The 24,716-nt window shown below is 34.3% G+C and overlaps 1 protein-coding gene across 5 annotated transcripts in view; it reads left to right on the forward strand.

The window, feature by feature from the left end:
- LOC141376138 (uncharacterized) overlaps positions 1-24,716 on the forward strand; it is a 1,062,333-nt gene that overhangs the window by 553,307 nt on the left and 484,310 nt on the right. For 2 of the 5 annotated variants that reach the window (XR_015499515.1, XR_015499520.1), the window contains exon 8: positions 11,968-12,686. The exons of 2 other annotated variants lie outside the window; for them this stretch is intronic. The gene's annotated coding sequence lies outside the window, so the exon portion shown is untranslated. Of the gene's footprint in view, positions 1-11,967; positions 13,624-24,716 lie in introns of those variants that run through there. One more of the 5 variants, XR_015499517.1, reaches the window with a different exon arrangement.

Consider the following 24,716-nt stretch of genomic DNA (forward strand, 5'->3'; position numbering starts at 1 on the left):
GCGTAGCTCTACCAATCCTGAACCATGCGAGGCAGTGGCGACAGCGGAGAGGGAAAAAAAACTTCACCTGATGGGAGTGAAGAAAAAAAACCTTGAGAGAACCAGACTCAGTTGGGCACGACCATTTAAATTTCTTCGCTGGCCAAAAGTCTTGTGCAGAACTTCATTCGCCGTGGTTTATGCTGGAAGATGGCCTCAATGAAGACTAGTCTGTCCCTGGAGCGTCGCTGGCTCTTAAAGTGAATGGGAGATGAGACTCTGATTGGTTTTTTCTCAAAACACACCTATAACTCATTAGGAGAATAAGCTTAACCCTGTTAGACTAAGCGCCACGGCGCAAAGTGGATTTTTTCCGTACTTAAAATAGCAAAAGTGGATTCTGACGTGTCCTTCATGCATTTGCGCCCTGCGCTCTGGGTGTTGCGCATGGATCGTCAAAATAGAGCCCTATGTTGTCTAAGACACTGTTACTTTAAAAATAAACCTGTTTTATCGAAAAGAAAAATAAGTTCCTGTTGAAAAGCACTTTCTCTTAAACAAGTAAGCTTGCAGAATCTGTGTCTGTCTTCCCTTCTATACTAGCATCAAAATATATTACAAGACGTGTTCATGTGGATATAACTATGAAAATATTTATCACTGACTGAGATTTTGAGAATTTCAATTCTTGTTGCATCTCTGTTTTGTTTTAACTTTCTTTACATTATGACTATCCCTGTAGCTTGGTAAAGTAAGCTTTCAAAGTAGCTTTCCCGTCTACCTTCCCCCTGCTTTCACAGACACTCCTGTCTGTCTCTGTCTCCGTCTGTCTCTTTCTTGTCTCCGCACACCTTCTTCTCCCATCACTCTTGCTTCTCGATTCTTCAGAGGCCTGCTGGTTTTACAGCGAACAAAGCTAAGCAAGCACACAACACATCCATAATGAATGAAGGCAGGCTGTTTTAATGACTGGGTCCAGGAGGAGCCACCGCACAAAGCTTCTCCCCGCACCATCAGCTCTGTTCCTGGGATAATGATATCACCCCTGGCCTCTCTTAGGTCTACAGGAACCAGCTTCTCCATGAGCTTTAATTATCTGTTTGATAAATGCCGGCCGGTGGAGGATGCTAGTTTGGGTTAACAGGTCGGCCTCTGAACCGGGAGATGACGACCCTGACGGGTGAAAGTTCGCAGCACGATTTTGCACTCTAAGAGTCGTGAAATAAGTAGCTTTGAAGTGCAATTGTATCATTTATTTAAAGTGCACGCCACACAACGGCTGCATTTTTAATATACACGAGATGCAATAACCTGCAACATATGTGCTGTTATTGAAATGAGGAGAAAGCCACTGCAGAGGTGTGCGAATGGATAGATCAATCATTTTAATAGCTCCGGTCTCTCGCATGGCGTGTGTAGAGGACATGGCTCGGGCTGACCTGTTAGTAATGGTGTTGAGTGATTGATGGTTGATCTGTGCTAGCGGGAGAGCATACAGTGGGCGTCCCAGGGCTAATTTAGTTGCTGCGGCTCGGGAGACGAGAAGATCCGATTGTGTGAAGAGACAGAGGAGCTGTCGACTAGCTAGGAGCGTTAACGTTAGCCGCCGGAGAGAGCCAGAAAGACAGCTTAGAGAAAACAAGAGCTGCCAATATGGTGTTAACACTATACGCTCACACAAACTGTGAGATGAGCGACTTGCGTTTGTGTCGCCTCCCCTGAGCGGCGCACGATAGACAGAGCATATACTGAAGGAGGGATTGATGGAGAGGTAACAGCAGACGGTGAATTATTCAAGGTGCAGGGGGCACTTCAAACAGAAAAGAATCCTGGGCTCTGGATAAATGCAATAAATGCAATAGCTGTTGCAGTGTTCATTCGGTTGATGTTTATTAGAGTGACATCCCATAATGCACCACCTGCAGCACTTCCCACGCAGGCACATAAAAGGTGTCATTAATTAATTGCTTTGCTTGTTTTCTAATATTCTAATTGGACAGACTGGTGATAAAGTTAACCCATGGGATGGATGGATAATTATCGGCAGCAAGAACTAAAAATAAAATAAAATAAAGTAAAATGAAATAAATAAAATCTAAAATAAAATTAAAATTAAATTAAATTAAATGAATAACAAAAAATTATTTATTTACTACATTTTTACTGTATTTAATTTGCAAAAAAAAAAAAAAAGTTGTTATATTTACATAAAACTTTACCTGTAGTTTTATATTAGATATATTTAGTTGAACATGATATTTAAACACCCATTCAATAGAAACTGACAAAGTTTAAAAGATGACCCGCTGCCTCCTCCCTGGCTGAAGGAGGTGCATCAGCTTTTTTCTTTTCATTTTTTTCCCTCTTTCATCCGACGCCTTTCCTTTCTTCCTTGTTTTGGCTAATCTTCACAGATGTGCTGTGGCTCTATCTTCTGGAGGTGATCGGGGAACCCCAAGTCAGTCCGTGCAGGGTGAGAGCCCCCCTGTGTCCCTGGGATTCGCTGTTCCCCACTTCCATAACCTCTATCTCACAATCGCCACCTTCAAAACTTCCTGAGTGACTCCAAAATGCCACCCTTCCCCCTCTCCGGTTTCCTTTGGGTAATCGTCCCCAGCTGTAGAGTGCACATCTAAATAGGACCGTAGGGAAAAGAGATTTGTAATTTCAGAGAACCATAGAAACAAGAAAAAAAAAATTGGTGGAAATTGGAGGAAATTGGTGGCAGGCCACATAAATTAGCATTCTTTTTGGCTTTAGCAGACATTAAAGTTTGAGGATCTGCTTAAGTCCCTCAGAGTGCTGTTAGAAAAGATGAGGAGGTGCGGGGGGTCAAGATCAATGGCACATGGTCCCGTTGCACTGAAACTCATGGCCACAGACGGTGTGGATTGTCATACAGGCCTCCTGCTGAGTGCAGCTCAGGACAGGTCCCATCTATTATTTATGCTTGTTTATATGGACCATTTAACTGCCATTTGCAGTATGTACATCTTTTTAACACAGCAGATTAAATCATTCCAGAGTTCCAGCACTCAACGGGATCATATCTTAAAGAATGATTTTAATTGGCCTTCATTCTTGTTGGGGGTAAAAAAACAAAACAAAAAACTATTCCAGTCTCAATACAGATTTGTCGATCACTACAAAAACCCAGTTAAACCCTTTATGTGCATATTTTTTATTTTGTCCATATACATTTTTTGAACATTAGTTAATGTCAAATACATAATTTGTGGCTCTAGCATGTATTTTTGTCGGAATTATAATAGTTTACCTTCACTTACTGTTAAAATAACAGTTCACTCAGGACCTTAAGGACAAAATTCTATTTTCTGAAACCCTTTAAAACTGCTGTTTTAAACCCAAGGCCATTTAACTATAAAATGATGCAACATTTGTTAATAGGCTTTTTATTCTGTTGGAAATGCTTCAAAACTGACAGTGAGTACCCTGCTGCATATAAAACAGACATTTTGAAAACCAACCAGCATTTAAGAATTTCTGAAAATGAACTGATGCTGGTGAAAAAAAAATCAATCATGCATGGAAGTAGAGGGGAAATATTATATTATAAATGTTTAAGGGCATAGACATTTGTGTCCACTTTGAACCTATAAGGAACTTTTATTTAATTGATTTCCTAAAAAAAATTAATATAATAAATTATATTTGTTCAAGGACTCTGTATTATTTTAGATTAATTTATGAATTTATAAATTCTATTTATGAATATAAAAGAACTGCAAAGCTTGAAATGCACAAGAAAAGTTGCTATTTATCAAAAGAAAGAACTAATGCCTGCAAATAGCCCGACAGGGAATATGTGCGCACAGAAATCTGCGGATTTTTATTGGTTTTTAGCCCATCATTGAGTCTTTTTACTTGTGTAAATGTGTGTAAATTTATATTTATTTAGTTTAAGTTTATTTCAGTAATAATATTATCTAATATAAAAATTTCATGCTATGTATTTACAATACAGTTGTAAAGTAATATTTTCTATGTTTTCGTTCTTTCAGTAGATACATTATATAATAGACTTGCTTTGTTTGTTTTGGATTTAGATAGATTTTAAAAGTTAAAAAGCTATTATTTTATGTAAAATATTTAGTTTTTAGTTACGATACTCCCAAAATAATTTCGCATAAATCTGCAGATTTTTAAAAATACTTTTCTGCAGATATAGCAAAAAATGTCCGCAGATTCTGTCTGGCCCTAGAAATTAGTAATTAGTGTCCTTGAATAAACCTTTGAATGAGTTTAAACTATTTTCAAAACATCGGTTTAGGGTCTTTATTCGCTGCTGACCCTTAAACTCGACAGATTCACTTCCATTGGGCTTTTTTTTCAGTTTAGATAAAACTTTTTTTGAAGAAAAATCAGTATTATACCTAATGCATTGTCAATTTAACATAATTTATAATGAACCTACATTCCTTCAATGATATAGCTCCCATATAGCCGTTTTTCACACATTCATAATTTATTTTGAGTACATTTGCATCGTGCCTTCTCTGCCTGCCTCTGAATATTCACTACAAAACATGTTGTACTTTCTTAATCCACCCAGACACGCAAAACAATAAAACCCAAACTCCTACCTAAGGAGAAATAACTGCATGACATTAAGAATGTAATAACGTGCCCTATATAACCGAGCGCCGTTCACTTTTTCTTATGTTCATTATCTGTAAATTCAGCTGAAACTGCCAAACCATGAAACCGAACACCAAGCGCACTAGTAAACTAGTAAAAGCTGAGGTGATGTTAACAGGGACTATATTTTTTGCCTGTCCATTAATGAACTTTATAAGGCTCAGTTTACACACAAGGTGCTTTGGTGCCGTCTAAATCTTTCTTAGCATTTTTTTTCCTCAACTTTCTCCATGACATTGCAGTTTTGTGAAATCCAGGCTTATCTGTATACTTTATCCGGGCTTGAGAACAGAGGAAATTGCTTTTGGGGATTGCGAATAATTAAAAGAGACGTGACAATACTAATAATTAAAACAACACCCATGAATTTTACAGATTTGAGGTCATTTAGCATTGTTAGAATACAAGGAGGCATGATTATAATGATTATATCCAGTCATAAAATGCCGAAACCCCTGATCTGCTATTAACGTGCAAACTTGTTGCTTTATATTATTGTAAGATTAATTCCATATTCATTGTTGAATCAAGTAAAATATTTTTTAACCTTTGGTAATATGAATAATCATGAGCTGTTGCATTAGTGAGCCGGTTCACATTAAATAATTAGGAGAATTATTTAACCTTTAGTCTTGTTCAATCGCAAGCATTTGTATTAGTAAGTAATGTTTCTTTAGTTTACATGAATATTCAGACCTGATGACTGAAAGCAATGCAATAAAACAATTAAAATAATTGCAGTCAACTTTCATTTTACCTAGCTCTCTGCCATTTCTAAACGCAATTTTGGAGCTGTCATTTTTCTGTGATTTCTGAGCATTAGTTTATAAGATGAGTGATGAGGTGTTGACGAGCAAACAATGCAACAGAAATAATATAATTAACTGCCAAGCGCAAGTTCGAATTCTCTCATTTGTCCCTTTGGTGTCAATTTTTTTATTGCACGTGAAATCAAAGAAGCCATTATATTTGCAAATTAGATTTTGCCAAAGTGAGATCTGTCATATTCTCTGTTTTGATTATACAGTACCTTTACTATATTGCAGAGAAAATTTATCATGCAGGACAGGATGACAGATGCCACTGTTTTACCAAGTATTAATGATAAGATTATTTAATTAAATCACACAATGCAGGTTACTTAAGTTTGTGGATGTCAAAAAAATAAAATAAATAAAAATTTGTGTTATTATTTTTCACCTATATCATTAGTCAATAGTTCTGCTTATTCTTACATTTCCATAGAACACTAATGAATGCTCATAGAACATTCAACTCGTATCATATATGGGCTTTTTGCCAATTTACCTCTGTTAGTAGATCTGGTCCATAGTGTATTTCTTTTACAACGTGTACAACATATTTGTTGTACTATACAACCAAACAATGCAAATGAGCAACACTTTTTTTCTTTTTAGTGGTAAATATGAACATCCACCCCCCAGATAGATGTAAGAATGACCATTATCAATTGAAAAGAAAGGATGGATGAAGGGATGCTAATACCCACAAACCATAAAAAAGTTCAGCATTATTATATATATATATATATCCTTTCTTTTAGCATACACATTAACTTTTGCATAAATTAAAACAAGTTCTAATTCTCCAAATTCCAATTTCTTCTTGTATTTCCTGTCTTTCAAAACTGCAAGTTTTGCTGTACCAAATAAATAACTTAATAAACACATTTTGGCCCTATTCACCACTTTAGATCTGATCCCACCAATAAAAACCTTATAGGAAAACTTCTCACCACAACCCTGAAACCAAACATTAAGCAACGTAAAAAGAATTTCAAGTTCCGAACATCTCAAAAACAAACTTTGTATAATTTCTTCAAATCCACAAAACTTACACCAACTTCTGTAGTCAGGTGTGGGAAAGAAAGAAAGAAAGAAAGAAAGAAAGAAAGAAAGAAAAAAAGAAAGAAAGAAAGAAAGAAAGAAAGAAAGAATGAAAGAAAGAAAGGAGAAAAAAAATTAGATTTTTTACAACACTTTATTCAAAAAATATTAATACATTATTTAAACAATTGACTCACAAGAAAAAGTAAAAAAAAAAAAAAAAGAAAGGAGGAAAAATAAACCAAAATGGGAGCAAAAACCAACTAATTTTCATAAACCTCACACAGAGGGACGCCGTAACACCACATCAAGTTAAAAGAAGGGAGATCATCTTAGCTTTAAAAAAAGTTAAATCGACAAGAATTCTTAATTTGACAGAATTAAAAATAACTGCAAACAAATTGTGACTCACATTCTTTTTAATCTTATGTTTTCTGGTACCATATACTGCCATTGTGCTTTTCCTAATACAAAATTAAGAAGCTGACATTTAAAACGTTTTCTCTGAACATATTTGAACCCACAAATGATTTTTTTTTTTTTGTGGAAAAGGTTTCTCCAATAGACACAAAAACATTTCGTAAAACAGTAAACAAAGTCTTAAATCTGAAACATTACGTAAACGTATAAAAAACTGAGCAGAAAGTGCTGTCGTGACCAACATCAGCATTTAAAATTGAAATAAAAGCATTAATTAAAAGAAAGAGGTGGATGAAAGAAAGAAAGAAAGAAAGAAAGAAAGAAAGAAAGAAAGAAAGAAAGAAAGAAAATATGTAATGTGGATATAAGGTTACTGAAGGAACTGCAACAGTAAGGGTGTGTAAATGACGACAGAATGTTCGTTTTTGCAAAACCGTTTATTATAATCCTAAATTCAATAGCAGTAACTCTCGCTGGTCCTGATTCAGGGCCTTTAGTGCAAACCTGACCGGTTCCAAGAAATCCAGGTTTGGGATACTGGCAGCAGAATCTGGGTACCATATCCAGTAACCGAATCCGATAATCAGGGTCTGGAATGCTGACAAGCTTTGGCTTATTCTCCTCAGTCCCGCTGTGAGGAGCGGAAAAAAAAAATTCCCAATCTGTGCTATCAGCATGTTTCCCAGTGGATGTCTGGGATTATTACAGCCATAATCCAATATCATACGGAGAAACACTCCACACACACTGTCTGTTGGATTCAGTGCACTTGGCCACACTTCACCCTAACCGCATTTAGACACGCACACACTTTCTCAGCACGGCAACCCAGTGGTGTCTCTTGTGGTCTTTCTCTGAAGGATCTTTGATTCCTTCTCTTCACGGATGTCACAACAAATGGAGCCACAACATAGAATGTCGATAAACTGCTGTAATCCAAACAGTGTCGTGTTATATGAATCACTGCATATGACACACAAGAAAACAGTCTAAAGTTAGACACAATGACGAATCAGGCTTCTTGTCTAGAGTCAAAATAATGTTGACATAGTACTTTCAGATATGAAATAATGTATAAAGTGAGCCAAATACTGACACTACCTTTTTTGTTGTTGCTGTTGGAACAGAAGGACAAGGTTCTGTCTTAGATGTTGTAAGTTAATAGCTAAACTGAACACTAGACATTATTTTATAGGCTCAAGTCATGGTGTAAATTGATCAAATGTAATGACAGCAGTCATTTTTTTGAAAGACAGCTGCCACTGTGAGAACACTGTCTGCCATATTTGTATGTAGAAAAAATTTCTGTTTCATATCAGTTTTTGTCAGACTTCATTCATTCATTCATTTTCCTTCGGCTTAGTCCCTTTATTTATCAGGGGTCACCACAGCGGAATGAACCATCAACTTATCCAGCATATGTTTTACACAGCAGGTGCCATTCCAGCTGTAACACACAAACACTCTCACATGCACACTCATACACTAAGGCCAATTTAGTTTGTTCAATTCACCTATAGCTCATGTGTAACGTTCCCTTGCAGAACGTATTTTGGATAAGTGTGTGCGTTCGTTTGTATGTGGGTGTGTCGTTTCATGCATGTGTTACAGGTACGAACGGCATTGGAGGATCCGCATTTCGTGCTGATGACGTTGGCCGCTGACGCTGGGTTTGCGCCACCAATCGCTGGTTGGCGTAGCGTTTAAAAGCCGAGCCCAAACTGCAATGGCGATCTCTCTCTCTCTGTCTCTTTCCTTCTCGCCACTTCTCGCTCTTATTCTTTCTGTGGGTCTCTGTGAGGACAGTCTCTCTTGCGAGGGCTAGTCTGAGAGAATGTGTTTTGCTTGTTTAATGCTCTTGTCTAAAGTTTGCGATTTAACAATGTTTGTGAAATTTTCCAGTTAACTGACATGTTTGAGTGATGCCTCGGAGAGGTGTAGGAGTGAGTAAGTCGCGCGATATACATATACAACACTCAGATTGATATTTTGTATTAGTTCATTAGGTTCAGGAGAATGTGCTGTTTTCTGTATGTTTTGTTTTTAGTTAGAGCAGTTTAGTTAAGACGTTTGGTACGTTGAAGATGTTTCTTTTCATGCTTTTCTTTTCATATTTAGTTTAGTTTGGTGAAAACAGTTACTGAGTTTTGTTATATTTATTTCTTTGATTTAAGCACATTCAACTACTTCCTCTCCCCCCCAGGTAATTCATTATTTAATCATTGTAAATATTTTTCTTTCACTGTATAATATATTTTCACTGGTTTTCATGGGATATATGGGCAATAAATAATTGCAGTGATTATTTGATTCAGTTTATTTCTTTCTCCATCCGCTTGTCACACACATTAAACTAATGTATGTTATTGTCATCTACTCCTAGTTTAATATTAACATCTAAAAGGACGTAACATCATGTGTTTGAACTGTGCGGGAAACTGGAGCACCCAGAGGAAACCCACACAAATAGGAGAACATGCAAACTCCACTCAGAAATGCCTTTGTCAGACGTTTTTTCAAAAGTATTTGTTCTGAAAAAAAAATTACATTCACACAAAGTAGAAATATTGTTTAATTTAGACACACTAAATACAGTATATTTTTTACTTTAGTATAATATAGAAAAATATATTTTTAAACCTTCATCAAATAAACTAGATTAAAGTAATATTGTTTGATCAAAGAATATTTGATAAACAATATTACAGCTAAATTTATAAATTACCCTCAAATTATAGTTTTGACTTGGTTGAAAAAAAGTATTTTAATATTAATTAAAATATTTATTCTGCTCAAGGCAAAACAAAATACATTAACTTAAAGGTTAAATTATTTTTTAGACAACAAATTAATTGAATTAGTTTGGTTCAACTTAAAACAAAATTCTAAATAAAATCAAGCTTTGAACTAAACTATAACAAACACATAAACGTTTAGGCTATGTGTTCACATTACATGAAATCTCCTGGTTTAAAGTAAAAAATATTACTTTGAGAAACACATGCTGGTTTTCCAAATATCTGTAATGATTCTAGTATGGATGCTGAAATATACTTTATGACCAAGTAATTAGGCCATGTTCAGAAAGCAACAAGACAGCAAAGTAGTAATTCCTTAGTTAGAGGTTGATAAAACTAATATTAGTGGAGCAAAGTGGTGGTGAAATCAAATTTAATTATTTTGGTTTGTTTACGTTGTTAAATTGTCTGATTTGTTTTATGCAGCAGTAAAAAATCTAAAGTTAAAGTAGTGCTTTCTTTCCTGAAACAATATGAAACATGTTGGTTACAATTTGTTCAAACTATCATATACAATATTGCATAAATAAACATGCAATCACATTCATTCATTCATTTTCCTTCGGCTTAGTCTCTTTTCATTAGAGGTCATCATAGCGGAATGAACCACCAAATTTTCCAGCATTTGTTTTACACAGCGGATGCCCTTCCAGCTGCAGCCCAGTCTTAGGAAATACCCATACACATTCACACACATACACTACAATCAATTTTGTTTATACAATTGACCTATACTACATGTCTTTGGCGTAAACCAGAACACCCTTCGAAAACCCACGCCAACACGGGGAGAAGATGCAAGGCCTAAGCCACCGTGCCGTCCCATTCAATCACATATCACATTTTTTTCAGCATTGGCATTTAATTTTTGATGGATCTGTGGAGCCTCTAATAAATGTGTGAACTATATGTCATCAGAGTATAAGTAGAGTAAAGATAGGTAGTGTTTGCTAACATACATTTATGGTAAACCAACACTTGCTACTAGCGATTAGTAACTTTGCACATAAAAGTCAACATATTCTTCTAACATCAACCAAAGAGACTGCTAAGGGCCCGTTTAAACCTGGATATAAGATGCATTTGTCTTTTAGATCATAAGTAAGCACACTGGCAGCATTTGACTAAATGAAGCACATTTTCAGCAAGTGATTATTAGTTATACCTGTTGTAGTTTATGTTGTTGTTTAGCAGTGACTTTGCAGAAATATAAACCATCTCTAAAATAGAAACTTTGTACTTTGCCAAAATATACTTGTATCCCATGTTGTAACGTGATTATAACCCAGTGATGGACAGGACTGTTTGATAGAGTAAATGCAGTATGTGTGTCTGTGTGTTCCACGTTCGACAATTTAGTCACCTAAACTGGACATTGTGTAAGCAATTGAGAGGTAAACTTTTGTCTTTCATATAAAGAAACTTACATCAATTATTGTTTTTGCCACCATGTGTGGTGATGTGCACCGAGTTTATCCTTTAATAAACAGAAGAAAGAGAAAATGAAGTGGGAATGTACACTGACAGCTGCTGTCAATGGTTATCAATAGTTGTGTGGGAACAGGAACTCTGTGTTTTAGAGAGATGTAGGAGGTTTAACAGCACATGGCACCACTGGGTGTTTGTTGTGGGATTGAGGATTTAAACAAAATTATTCATAACATCAAAATAGTCAGCATATTAAACTTTCAGCAAGATAATATTCTGACACTTGCATAACGTGTTTATGGGTATTGATTAGGATGAGTACAGCAAACTCTGCAGCATAATTTGTCTGCTGTTTGATAAAGTTCTTTTGGGAAAAGTGAGTAAAAGAAGATGCTCAGGAATTGGGTTAAAATTAGAATTAAAATGTATATATACACTATGTGCTTAATGCATTTATAGATTGTGAATATGTTTTTATGCGTTTTTCTAGTCTGCTCATCAATACTTCATCTACACAATCAAACATACAGTATGTTTTTAAACATCATTGCACTAAAAAGAATTAAATATAATTTAAGATGTAATTTATTAATTTGACTAGATAGATAGATAGATAGATAGATAGATAGATAGATAGATAGATAGATAGATAGATAGATAGATAGATAGATAGATAGATAGATAGATATGCAGTATGTACCTCCTGTATTGATTCTTAAAAAGTTAGAGATCTAGTACTGACATTTGAACAACTGTAGGCTGTTTTGTGACTAATTTGGTGAGTGAAAACTCAAGGAAGATCCATCAACTCTGTCCATCTTTTCTTTTTCATCCAGGCCTCTGTGAGAAGCTGACAGCCACCATGAGAAAATAGCAGACGAACAAATTCATAACACTTAAAAGAAGACATAAGAGCAGCCATTACTCTTTCTCAAACCAGACCGGCTGTCTTCCGTGCTACATGATTCAGAGGAACGGCAGTAAACGATGAAGAATGGTCTGTCGTTCTCCAAATCTGTCCATCCGGCTCTCTTTGTGTCGTTTCGGCTGGTCCTTGGAAAACACGACAGGAATGTGACAGACTACCTGTCAACTCTCTCAGATAAATCCATTTGATTCACTTTAATTGCTTTATATTCAGAAAAGTGCAGAGAGAAATGAACTTTCAGTCTATGTTTTAAGCAGAGCGTAAACCTATCAGTCTCTTTCTAATATTAGTTGAAAGTGTTGACCTTACTGCCCTCTGTGTTGAGTAATGCTCCACTTCTCATGCAAATCACATTATTTGCCTCTTAGTTCAACAGGGAACCATTTTGTACTTATTACATTTTGGACCCTTAACCTTTCTCTTGATGCAGATGGAAGAGAGTTGAAAAAACATTCCTGCAGCTTCATGTTCACACGCTTTCTCTCTCTCTCTCTCTCTCTCTCTCTCTCTCTCTCTCTCTCTCTCTCTCTCTCTCTCTCTCTCTCTCTCTCTCTCTCTCTCTCTCTCTCTCTCTCTCTCTCTCTCTCTCTCTCTCTCTTTAATAAACTGAAATGTTCTGAAAACGTCACTTCTGGACCACAAAGTCTGCTTCTGTTGGCTGAAAGATTTCAGTTCAAGAAGTTTTGGATTTAATTAATAGATAAACCAAAGGTAAATATCATTTGGTTCGTAGTGTTTATGAAAAATGCTTTGCTGTCTAGACATGCAGCAGTATGTTTGCAGTAGATGCAATAAGGAGTATTATTGCACATTGTGTTAAATACATTTCTAAGTTCTAAATTATTATATAAATGTAAATTATTTCGTCTTTTTTTAATAATGCTTTTTCAGTATTTAATATAAAGACATATTTAATGTAACTTGATCAAAAACATGAAAACTGGGTGGGACATATCATAGCTCTTCCCCTTTAGTTTAACTACCAATCATGTTTTGTTTTAACACAGTTCTGCGAATGACTCTGGTCGAGCTTAAGCACATAGCATAGATCACATAGATCTGAATGATTTTGAGATATTGAGCTTAAATTTATTTGCATTCCATAGCAAACAGTATGCGTGTAACATTTTTTTAATTATTATTAAAGTCTTGAAATGTAAACAACTTATAAAATAACATTCCATAATGTAAATAAGTTGTCATTTAATAATAATAATGTGTCAATAACTCAATTTTGAAAAAAAATGTCAGATAGAACCTTATAATTCTAAGGTGACGAATTGTTAAAAAAAAATTGTGTCCAGAGACTGTTGTGTACACCATGATTATATATAAAGTTTGCTTAAATTATTTATTTTTTTCCATCAAATTTTTATTTTATTTTGTATTATTTGAAAACAGAAAAAACATGCCGTAGACAATCAGTATAAAGCATTATGCATAGATATACATATAAAAACCAATATACATGTTGTTAAATAATAATATTAATAATAATGTCAACAACAACAACAATAGAGACCATAAAAAGGAAAAACTGAAGAGTAAGTGATAACGACATACTAAAACAAATAAAACTAATAAATAAATAAATATATATTTTTACCAATAAATAAATAAATTATATATATATATATATATATATATATATATATATATATATATATATATATATATATATATATATATATATATATATATATATTTATATATATACAAACACACACAAATACATAACATAAAACTAATTTCCAAATAATCAAATCTGTATTTAAGGTTAAGTAAGGGTATAATTAAGCCAGTTAAAAATAAATAAATACATACATAAATAAATAAATAAATAAATAAATAAATAAATAAATAAATAAATAAATAAATAAATAAATAAATAAATAAAATAATGGTAATAGACCAATAAAAATAGGTTTTTGAAACTGTGCTAAAAAGAGGTCTACGGCAATGAAGAACAGATATTAAAAGCCCAAACAGGGAACCTTAAAATATAAAGAAAAAAAAAACAGATAAAAATAATAAAGAGGGAAAATAAATTATTTAATAAAAAATAAACAATAGAAAAAAATATGGGGCCTGGAACCAGAAGTTTCTGCTTTTTGATGTCTCCTTGATTCAAATTAGTAAACCTTTAAGTTTGTCCAAGGTTTGTGCCCAAAGTCTGATGGTGTCCTCTCTTGCATGGTGTCCTCTCTTGTCCTCTCTCTCTCTATGGATGTGAGCAATGGACATTTTCATATACACAATATCAATAAAAGTAATAATACAATGATGATGATCAAGAGAATGTGGAGGCTTCCATCTTGTCGCAACTATATTCTTGGCTGCTGTCAAGCCAGCTAAAAACACAAACTTCTGAATTTTGTTAAGCTGAACATCAGAAAAATAATTTAATTTTAAAATAGAGGGGGCAAGAGAGACTGAAACGTTTAGTATGGAAGACAAATTTTGTTTAACCATGTTAAAAAAATAACCAAGGCCATCACAGATTAACGGCTTGGACCTCGGAAACAGTATATGTCACCAATACTTAACAAGCAGATAGCATCTTGAAGGGGGTATGGACATGTTAGATACTAGAAATCATTTGATTGGTCAGAAGATTTGAAACTAAAGCATAAGGAGACGTCAATTTTATTTTATTTATTCTTTGATCCATTTGTTGTTGAAACAGCTCTAGAAAGACAGACTGAGCAAGAAAGAGGAAGTGCTCAAGCAGATAGGCTAAGTCAGACTGTGTTGTAATATTTAGTCAATTCCATGTTCCATGTTCCATGTGTTCAATAAAAAGGTCAGGAGAGGGTTTTCTTCAATGTCAAAAATCGTAGTCATTTATTGGATACAAATTAATAATTCGATTCACAGAATTCTGTTATCCTTAATGAAATGCAAGATTTACATTCAGGGGTATGCAACACATTTCAATTTTCGATTTGCTCTATTGTACGTAGCTGATATTAACAGGTGGAGTTTAGTGGAATTCGTTACTTGTCAATAATTCTCCAGTCCTCCATTGGCCACACCCATACATACGCCCACTTTTTCTAAAAATTCTCTGCACAACATTAAAAGTACAAGACTTTCTTAACTTCTGTGCTCACAGAAAGTTTTGCTGCAGAGCTCAAGTTAATTTTAGACAATCAAATTCATCTACTTCTGCAAAAATGCTTCATTAATATTATTGTTATATATATATTTATTCATTCCTTTTTACAACAGTGTCTAGCTTTGGGTGTTTGTATCTTCCCAAATTTGAATTTTGCCACTGTTTTAGAGCACACTAGCTTATACATCATGAATGAGCAGGCCGGTCTTATTGACTTGTAGAAATGTATAAATTTTTAGACTTTGAAAACGTTAAGCTGCTTGATGTTGCAAACTAATATTTTCTTCTTATTTTTTTTTTACTTTTTATGTAAAGTCATGAACACACATTTGTAGAGGAAGTATTTTGACACAGTCATCTGGAGCTCCTTCAAGGGACTTGACACTTGTAAACACTCACACCATCGGGCTCGCGGCTGTCAGCACTGCCCATGCTCGTCACCTGTACCAAGCTGAGCAATCACAGCGCTTGTGCTATGTTTCATTGTGATGTGTTGTACATATTTTGAGAGGTGCATGGTATTGTCGGCATCAGCCACGGCGAGGGCTATGTTTCCGTGCGAAGGCTTCGCTGGACCAAACGCGTGCGCATGACGCAGAAGTATAAATCAGCTTTTAAGATTTTTATATTTATACTAACATAAACAAAATAAAATAATTTTTTACATACTTAGACTTAAAATATATTTAATTTAATTTAATTTAACAACTTAATTTTATTTTATTTTATTCTGTTTTATTTTATTTTATTTATTTATTTATTTTTTATTTATTTTTTTTTTTTTTATGATGACCTTGATATAGTCAGCTCAATGTTTTACCATTTAAGCAACATTTAAACTTTTGGCAACTACAGAATTTTGGCAACTTGAATCTAAATGAAGCTATATTCTCTGGGGTGAGTTAGTCTGGTTCAATACAGGTTAAGGACTTTTTCCTCAGTACAGGAAGTAGTGCAGTGAGTGTTTCACTCTCTCTCTCTTTCTCTCTGTGTCTGCCGTCCTCTCTCTTTGTTGTGCCTCGCAGCTGTTCGATTCTTCTAACCCCCAGCTCTAAATGAACTGTTTATCCCGGATCTCGTCTCCACACCCGCATGTTGAACAATGATCAATAGCGTCTCCTGCCGTATCGGACCAGACCTTTCATTCCCACCATTAAGATCTGCTGATCTGAAACACTTATCTGGAGTAATCTGCAGCATTTGGATCAATTGCCTTCCCTCGGCTCTTACTCCTGGGTAGGTGGGTTAAACCACAGGCCCGGCGGAAAGAGGTCACCTCCAGCCAATGGATTGACAGTTTGGCCCAGCATCTGCTCTTTTTAAACACTTTTTACTTTTTTCCCCTTCTCTCATTGTTGTCTTTTTTTTTTTTTTTTGCTGTCTTTATCTCACTTACACTAAAGGCCTTGATACATTTCAAGTGAAAAAATAAAAAATAAAATAAAAAGAAACTTGTGTTAGGGGCGACATGATGGCTCAGTGGTAAGAACTGTCATCTCACAGCAAGAAGGCCACTGGTTTGAGTCCCGGCAGGGCCATTTGGCATATCTGTGTGGAGTTTGCATGTTCTCCCCGCATGTTCGTGTGGGTTTCCTCTGGGTGCTCCGGTTTCCTCCACAGTCCAAAAACATGCGCTATATGTGAATTGAATTAACTAAATTGGCCGTAGTGTTTGGGTTTGCATGGGTGTTTCCCAGTACTGGGTTGCGGTTGGAAAGGCATCCCCTTTGTAAAACAAATGCTGGATAAGTTGATGGTTCATTCCACTGTGGTGACCCCTAATAAATAAAGGGACTGAGCTGAAGGAAAATGAATGAATGAATGAACTTGCGTTGGATTAAATCACAATTAAAAATGCTGTATGAGTGAGTTTGAAACAGCTTGCCAAAGCCATCTTACTGGTAAAGTACTCTTCAGCTGCTAAACAAATACCATTGGATTTTTTCTGCCAGTGGTGTAAATGTTGGGTGTGCTCAAAGGATTCACCTTCTTTGACTTGAAAACCTAATTTAGTTCATTCTCCTTTTCAGCTCAAAGAGGTATAACTGACCACATTTTCTGATTGATATGTGCCAATGTTTTGGATGTAGATGTGTTTGCTTCCCAGAAATCAGATTGTGCAAACTGTTAATTATATTAATAAAACTAAGAAAGATTGTAAACACATTGCTGAATTGGTAAACATTTGTTTTTTTATAAATTGAGCCTGTTTTTTTGTTTTGTGATCTACATGTAAGCATACTTCAAATATTATAACATGCATTTTCTAATCTCTTTCTTATTTTGTTATAACAATTTAAGAGTAAATTTTCACCAATTATGTAAGCAGTTCACAAAATTTGACTTACAATTTGACAAATACATGTCTAATAGTTTAACTTCATCGGTTTTTGTTTATTTGTAATACAACTAAGTTTTGTGAAAATAAAAGTGAGTAATCTTACCTGAATCTATGTAAATGCAGGACACTGTTTACATCTTGCATGATTTGGGGTAAATCTCCCAATTGGATTGCACGGCTGGTGTAAACATATTTACATCAATATGAATAGATGCTGGTGGCACGGTGGCTCAGCGGTTAGCATTGTTGCCGCACAGCAAAAAGATTGCTGGTTTGAGTCCCAGCTGGATCAGTGGGCTATTCTGTGTGAAGTTTGCATGTTCTCCCCTTGTTGACGTGGGTTTCTTCTGGGTGCTCTGGCTTACCCCACAGTCCGAAGACATGCGCTACAGGTGAATTAAATATAAAAACAAATTTTATATTTATTATAAAGAAAAATTATAAATAATTTATAAAATAATTTATTTATTAATAATTCATTCATTCATTCATTCATTCATTCATTCATTCATTCATTAACTCTTTCGTCCATTCATTCATTCATTTATTCTTTTTGCTTGTTCCTTCATTCTTTTGTTTGTCCTTTTTCTGTTCCTTTGTTCGTTCGTTCATTCATTCATTCATTCATTCATTCATTCATTCATTCATTCATTCATTCCTTCATTCAGATTCTTAAATATGGTGACCCTGAGTGGTTGTAAAGCTGAAGGAAAATGAATGAGTAAATGAATAAACAAATGCTTTCTAAACTGTTGTTTTTCTGTCATTTTATAGTCCATTCATTCATTCATTCATTCATCTTGCTTCGTATATGGTGACCCTGTGTGGTTACAAAGCCGAAGGAAAATTAATGTGTAAATGAATGAACAGATGCTTTCTAAACTGCTGTTTTTTATTTGTCATTTTAAAGTTTATTAATTAATTAATTAATTCATTCATTTATTATTTTTGTTTGTTCCTTCATTCCTTTGTTGATTTCTTTATTCATCCATTAATTAATAATAAAAAAAAATTCATTCATTCATTAAATTTGCTTCTTATGTATGCTGACCCTGAGAGGTTAGAAAGTCGAAGGAAAATTAATGAGTAAAGGAATGAACAGATGCTTTGTTCTTTTGTTCGTTCATTCATTCATTTATTCTTTTTGTTTGTTCCTTCGTTCCTTTTGTCATTCCTTTGTTCATTCATTCATTCATTCATTCATTTATTCGTTCATTCATTCATTCATTCATTCATTCATTTTTCTTTTTATGTTTGGTGACCCTGAGTGGTTAAAAGGGTGCCTAAAATCAAATGTATTATTATTATTGTTATTTTTATTATTATTATTAGTAGTATTAATTGTATTATTATTATTATTATTATTATTATTAATAATAATAATAATAATAATAACAATGTAGTAAGTGCAGTATTGGAATGCTTGCAAACTGCTCAGATATTTCCAACTTTGTTTTCCAACAAACATTGAGCGAAATGAACTTGCTCTGAGTGCTGCACTATATATCTGAGAGTTCATCACATCATAAATGATCCTCCACATAGCAGCTATTTTCTTAACTGAATAACTACAAATGGCTGCCTTTTTAAGTATGATTCTCTGAAGCGAAGTGGAAAGAAAGAAAAGGGAGTGAAAGAAACAGCTCTCCTGACCTTCAGCCCTCCATCATACCAGGGAGAAAAGCTCTGACAGAGAAAAACGGGTCTCTTTGGTAAAAGTCTTCCTCTATTTTTTTCCTCCTCCTTTTCTGTCTTGTGGTAATATTCACGCTGATATATGAAAGACGTCTGCTTTTTATGTTTTTCTGCTGAGTGTAATAGATATCTTCTCATCTGTAATTATAGCATCACGGTTTGGCTGGAGCAGCTGCTGTCGTCGGTGATCTTGACTCGCGTGTGTCATCGCTGTTATTTCTTTAGCAGGTGTGACGGACGAGTCTTAATCTTGAACAGGAGTGACGTGGTTTGTTTACAGCTCTGCTCTTCCTGAAGCTCAGCGCCATGACATACAGTAATGTAAGGTAATGACTGTGGCCATGGAGATGCAGACCGAGTTAAAGATGTCTTCACCTGGGCGTTAAAAGGATGCCATTGTGGAAAAATATGAAGAAAAAAAAATCTCCTTGGTAACGCACAACAGATGCCATGGCAACCTTTAGCTATCTCATTCAGAAACTGATTTGTGTGCCAGTTGTATTAGGGGTAACATTATTCGGCAGGGCTTATAAAGACAGAATAAAGGGAACGCTGAAACCTGCTGCTTTGAGCTGAATAACCAAAATCAAGAATTGCTGTGGCATTTATTCGTGAAGCCTTTGTGCGGTGTATTAAATTAAACTGGACTCATATGTGACATCAAGCAGACATAATTCTGGAATCTTCAGTCAAACAATTTTTAAGTGATGGAGATGAGCAATTATATATTTGTAAAGATATAATAATATATCATTCATTCATTCTTTTTTTTCCGGCTTTGTCCCTTTATTAATCAGGCATCGCCACACCACAATGAATTGCTAACTTATACAGCATATGTTTTACGCAGCGGATGTCCTTCCAGCTACAACCCATAAGTTATTAGTAAAAAAAAGAATAAAAAATATGTCTATGTAATAGAGATGGTCAGGCAAGCAATGGTCAACACGGGCAAACAGATGTGTACAGAAAATCTAGGGTCGTAGTCAAATATCAGATGAGTGGTAAGAAGGCAGGCAGCAGACAATGTAAAACAAACAGAACAAAGCAAGGTTCAAACACAGAAGGTAAGGAAAGGAAAATGCTTCGTAATGTTCACAATCAGTATAACAAGACTCAGCAACTAGTGTGTGCGTCTGTGCTGCTTTTAAAGTCCATGTCTTCAGTTCTGAACAGCTTAAGCTGTGTGTGTGTTAGCAATCAGCCAGGATTAGGAACTGGTGTGTGTGAGCAGTACATGACTGGATCTTGTAGTCCATATAATGTTGGATTTGTAGTTCTATGTGGTCTGTGTATATACCAGCGATCCAGGAGGTACAGATCCCTGGTATACACAAAGATCACATAGAATTCATGTTTTGGCGGCTTAAGTATTATTTTATTTTATTTTATTTTACAGATATTAGGTTATTATTATTATTATTTTATTTATTTATTTATTTATTTATCAGGTTGTATAATCCATTGCAAATGACAGAAATCTACAAAATGCCCAAATTGTATCCCAATTTTATTCACTTATGAGGGAGACTCAGTTTAATCAGTTTATATAACACATATAACTTTTTGTTTGCAACTATTTACAAAGAACCTGGTTTTGGTGCACCTGGGCCAACTTCATTGATAATTTTTTTTTTGTTTTGTTTTGTTTTGTTTATTTTTGCTTGTTTGTTTGTTTGGTTGGTTATTTATTTTATTTTCATTCTTTCATTTTCTTTTCTGCTAAGTTTCTTTATTAATTAGGGGTCAACACAGCAGAATGAACCGCCAACTTAATCAGCATATGCCCTTCCAGCTGCACCCCATCACTGGGAAACATCCACACACTCATTCACACACAAACACTATGGACAATTTAGCTTACTCACTTCATCTATACCCCATGTCTTTGGACTTGTGGGGGAAACCGGTAATGCAAACTCCACACACAAACTGACCCAGCTAAGGTTCAAACCAGCGACCTTCTAGCTGTGAGGCAATCATGCTACCCTCTGCACCATTGCGCACTTATTTTTTATTTTATTATATTTTTTATTCATCTGTTTTAAACATTTAGGTTGTATAAACCATTGGAAATGACAGAAATCTACAAAAAGCCCAAATGTCTGCCAGGTGAAGTGTAGTGTAATGTAGTTTCAACATGCAGCATTTATATTTCATCTTATTTCATCTTCTTCTTTTTTTCCAGCTCAGTTTGAGTAAGTCGCTACCCTGCAGCTCTTGTCTGATCTGTCTGAAGAATCTAGTAGTATCACCAGCGAGTCTATGTTTGTAAACTGTAATTTCGTCTATTGAATCTGGCATGTAGCAGCAGACAGTCTAGCAGTCGTGCAGACACACAGAGATCCACTGCTTTAATTCTCAAAGAAACCTGATATCTCCTGATATCTGTCAGTAAAGGAAAAAAGTTTTTCAGTAAAGCTTCAGCTCTCATGAAGCTCGTGTCAAGTGTTGGAGGAGACGGATCATCATGTGTGCCCTGAAGGGATGCTGGGTAAACTATCTAAATGGAAGATGTTGAAGGCGTTCATGAAAGTGGACGCGGATTAACGTTGACCTTTCTGCTGTTTAGTTGTGCCTGTGATGAGCAGCTGCTGTGGGTTTGCTGTATGAGCGGAACCGTGAGAGAGTGAAAGAGGGACCAGTCAGTATGGATTACTGTTTCTCGGTTGGGGAGCGTTGTTCATTAGACTCTTTGCAAAACAGGAGTGCTCTGTCCGATTCACTGTTAATCTGTCTTTATAGGGAAGAACAACCGAAGACTATTTTAATATTTCACAGGAGTTCTCCTAGATAGAACTGAAGCAAAATGAAGAGTGTATGATTTTGCCTGTGGGGAAAAAAAGGGTCAAGATGCCAAAGAGGTATTTCAGGTTTCCATTAATTAGAATGTGTACTTGTATTTGTTTATATAAAAAAAGTAAAAATAAAAAAGAATGGCATATATTTTATTGGTTTACTGAATTTATTCAGAAAACAGTTTCAATTTTTTTTTTCTTTTTCATAAAAATAAAAAATAAATGAAAAAAAAATGTTTTTAATAAAGGAATAAAATGAAACATTTAATCAATAATAATAAATCATACATGTAAAAATGTATAATATTTTAAATACATTTATTTTAATTTAATATATTAATATTAAAAAAATATTAGTCCTTCTGTGAAATTTTTAGTGATGTTTAACAGACCAAAGAAATTTCCACAGTATTTGCCATAATGTTGTTACTTCTGAAATTCTGAATGACTGGGAATCAAGCTACTGCATAATGCTAACTATTTAATTATATTCACAGTCATAACTTTAACCACTAACAAAACCAAACTGAATTCACTATTGTAATTTTCTGAAGTGTTTTGTTGCATCCTTCTAGGAATTTTTACATCACGGCAGACACCTTTTTACTTCTTTATACTGTATGGTATGTAGTTTGCGGATGTGACTTTACTAGTGCCTGGTCTCCAGGGGTAGGATACAGCACATTTATCAGAGGAATGAGGTAAGCAGCTGTTATGCCCTTGTGTTGTGAATGACAGGATTAGTTGAACATGCTTCTCCTCAGCGTTCATTTTAAAACGCCATTTTGTGAACGTGTGTCAGAAATCCTTTTTGAATGGGTTGGGTTTGCCTACACTGACAAATGTCCTCACGAGGAGTGTGAAATCTGAAATCATCAGCATTATAGCAAGCTGTCAGCAGTCCTCATGAGAAAAAAACAGTCCTAAAAGGGAATTTTACCCTTATATATATATATATATATATATATATATATATATATATATATATATATATATATATATATATATATATATATATATATATATATATATATATATATATATATATATATATATTGTGTGCTCACAGATAAACTTGTTTTATGATTTGATATCACCCAGTGAAATATGCTGGAATAAATTCAGAAAAATTAAATACATTTTTGTAAAAAAATATAATTTTATCAGTATGATGTGCTTGATATGTGTGGACAAAAAAGTATTTAGTTTTATTTTCATACATGCTGGGACAAATGTTTACTTAAAAAAATGACATTTTACAAATGATATCATGGTATTTTACATCTTTTTATATATGGTGTGCTTGACATGTCTTGACAAAGAATCTAGTTTTAGTTTCCAAGTACTGTAACCGGTTTTTTTTTTTTTTTTTTTTTTTGCTTGTCCTTGTGTAGAAATAGAGTTGAAGTCAGAATTATTATCCCCCCCTTTGATATTATTATTATTATTTTTTTTTAAATATTTCTCAAAAGATGTTTAACAGAGCAAGGACATTTTCACAGTATTATATTTTTTTTCTTTTTAAAAAACATTTAGGATAAATTATTAGCCCTTTAAGCTATTTTTTTTTTTCAATTGTCTACAGAAAAAAATCATTGATATACAATAACTTGCCTAATTACCCTAACCTGCCTAGTTAACCTAATTAATGTAGTTAAGCCTTTAAATGTCACTTGAAGCTGTATAGAAGTGTCTTAAAAATATCTAGTACAATGATATCATGGTAAAGATAAAATTAATCAGTTATTAGAAATAAGTTATTAAAATTATTGTTTAAAAATGTTTTGAAAATATCTTCTCTTGTTAAATAGAAATTGGGGGGGGGGATGAACAGGGAAACAGGGGGGTGAATAATTCTGACTTCAACTGTATCTGCTTTCAAAATTAAAAGACTTGACACTATTGCGTTAACTGATATGAACAATTTTATAGTGTAATATAACGTTGAAATCAAAATGATTAGCCCTCTTATGAAAATTAACTATTTTAAAAAATACTCTTAACACATTTTAAACAGAATAGTTTCAACAACTAATTTCTAACAACTAAATAGTTTTATCTTTGTCATGATGAGTTCATAATATTTATCTACTTACTGTATTCTTCCAGACACTAATGCTCAGCTTAAAGTACAATTTACAGACTTCACTATTTGGCAAGTAATTAGGCATGTTATTGAATAAAGTTACTATAGCCAATGGAAGAAAAATAGTTCTTAAGAAACCTAATAATTTTGACCTTAAATTTGTTTTAAGAATGTTTAAAAATCTTTTGATTTTAACTATATGAGAAATGAGAATTTCTCTGGAAGAAACAATAGTATAGGATAGTGTTTCTCAACCAATTTTCTGGAGGACCACAAACACTGCATGCTTTGGATGTCTCCTTTGTCTGTCACACCCATTACAGGTCTTTCAGTCTCTGCTAATGTGCTGATGATCTAAATCAGGTGTGTTTGGTCAAGGACACATAGAAAATGTTCAGAGCTGGTGGTCCTCCAGAAACATGGTTGAGAAACACTGGTATAGGAGATACTGTGAAAACATCACTAAATTTCACAGAAGGATTAAAAATTTTGACTTCAACTATATATGTTTGCCATATTTCCCAGCCCTAATCTTTAGAACCTAATCTTGAAAAAGTATTAAGAAGGGTTCAATATGGTAAATGTTCTTCATGAAACCACTAATGCCATAAAACCTTTA

Source organism: Danio rerio, chromosome 9 (assembly GCF_052040795.2).
Source record: "Danio rerio strain M-AB ecotype USA chromosome 9, GRCz13ab, whole genome shotgun sequence".
Taxonomy (NCBI): Eukaryota; Metazoa; Chordata; class Actinopteri; order Cypriniformes; family Danionidae; genus Danio; species Danio rerio.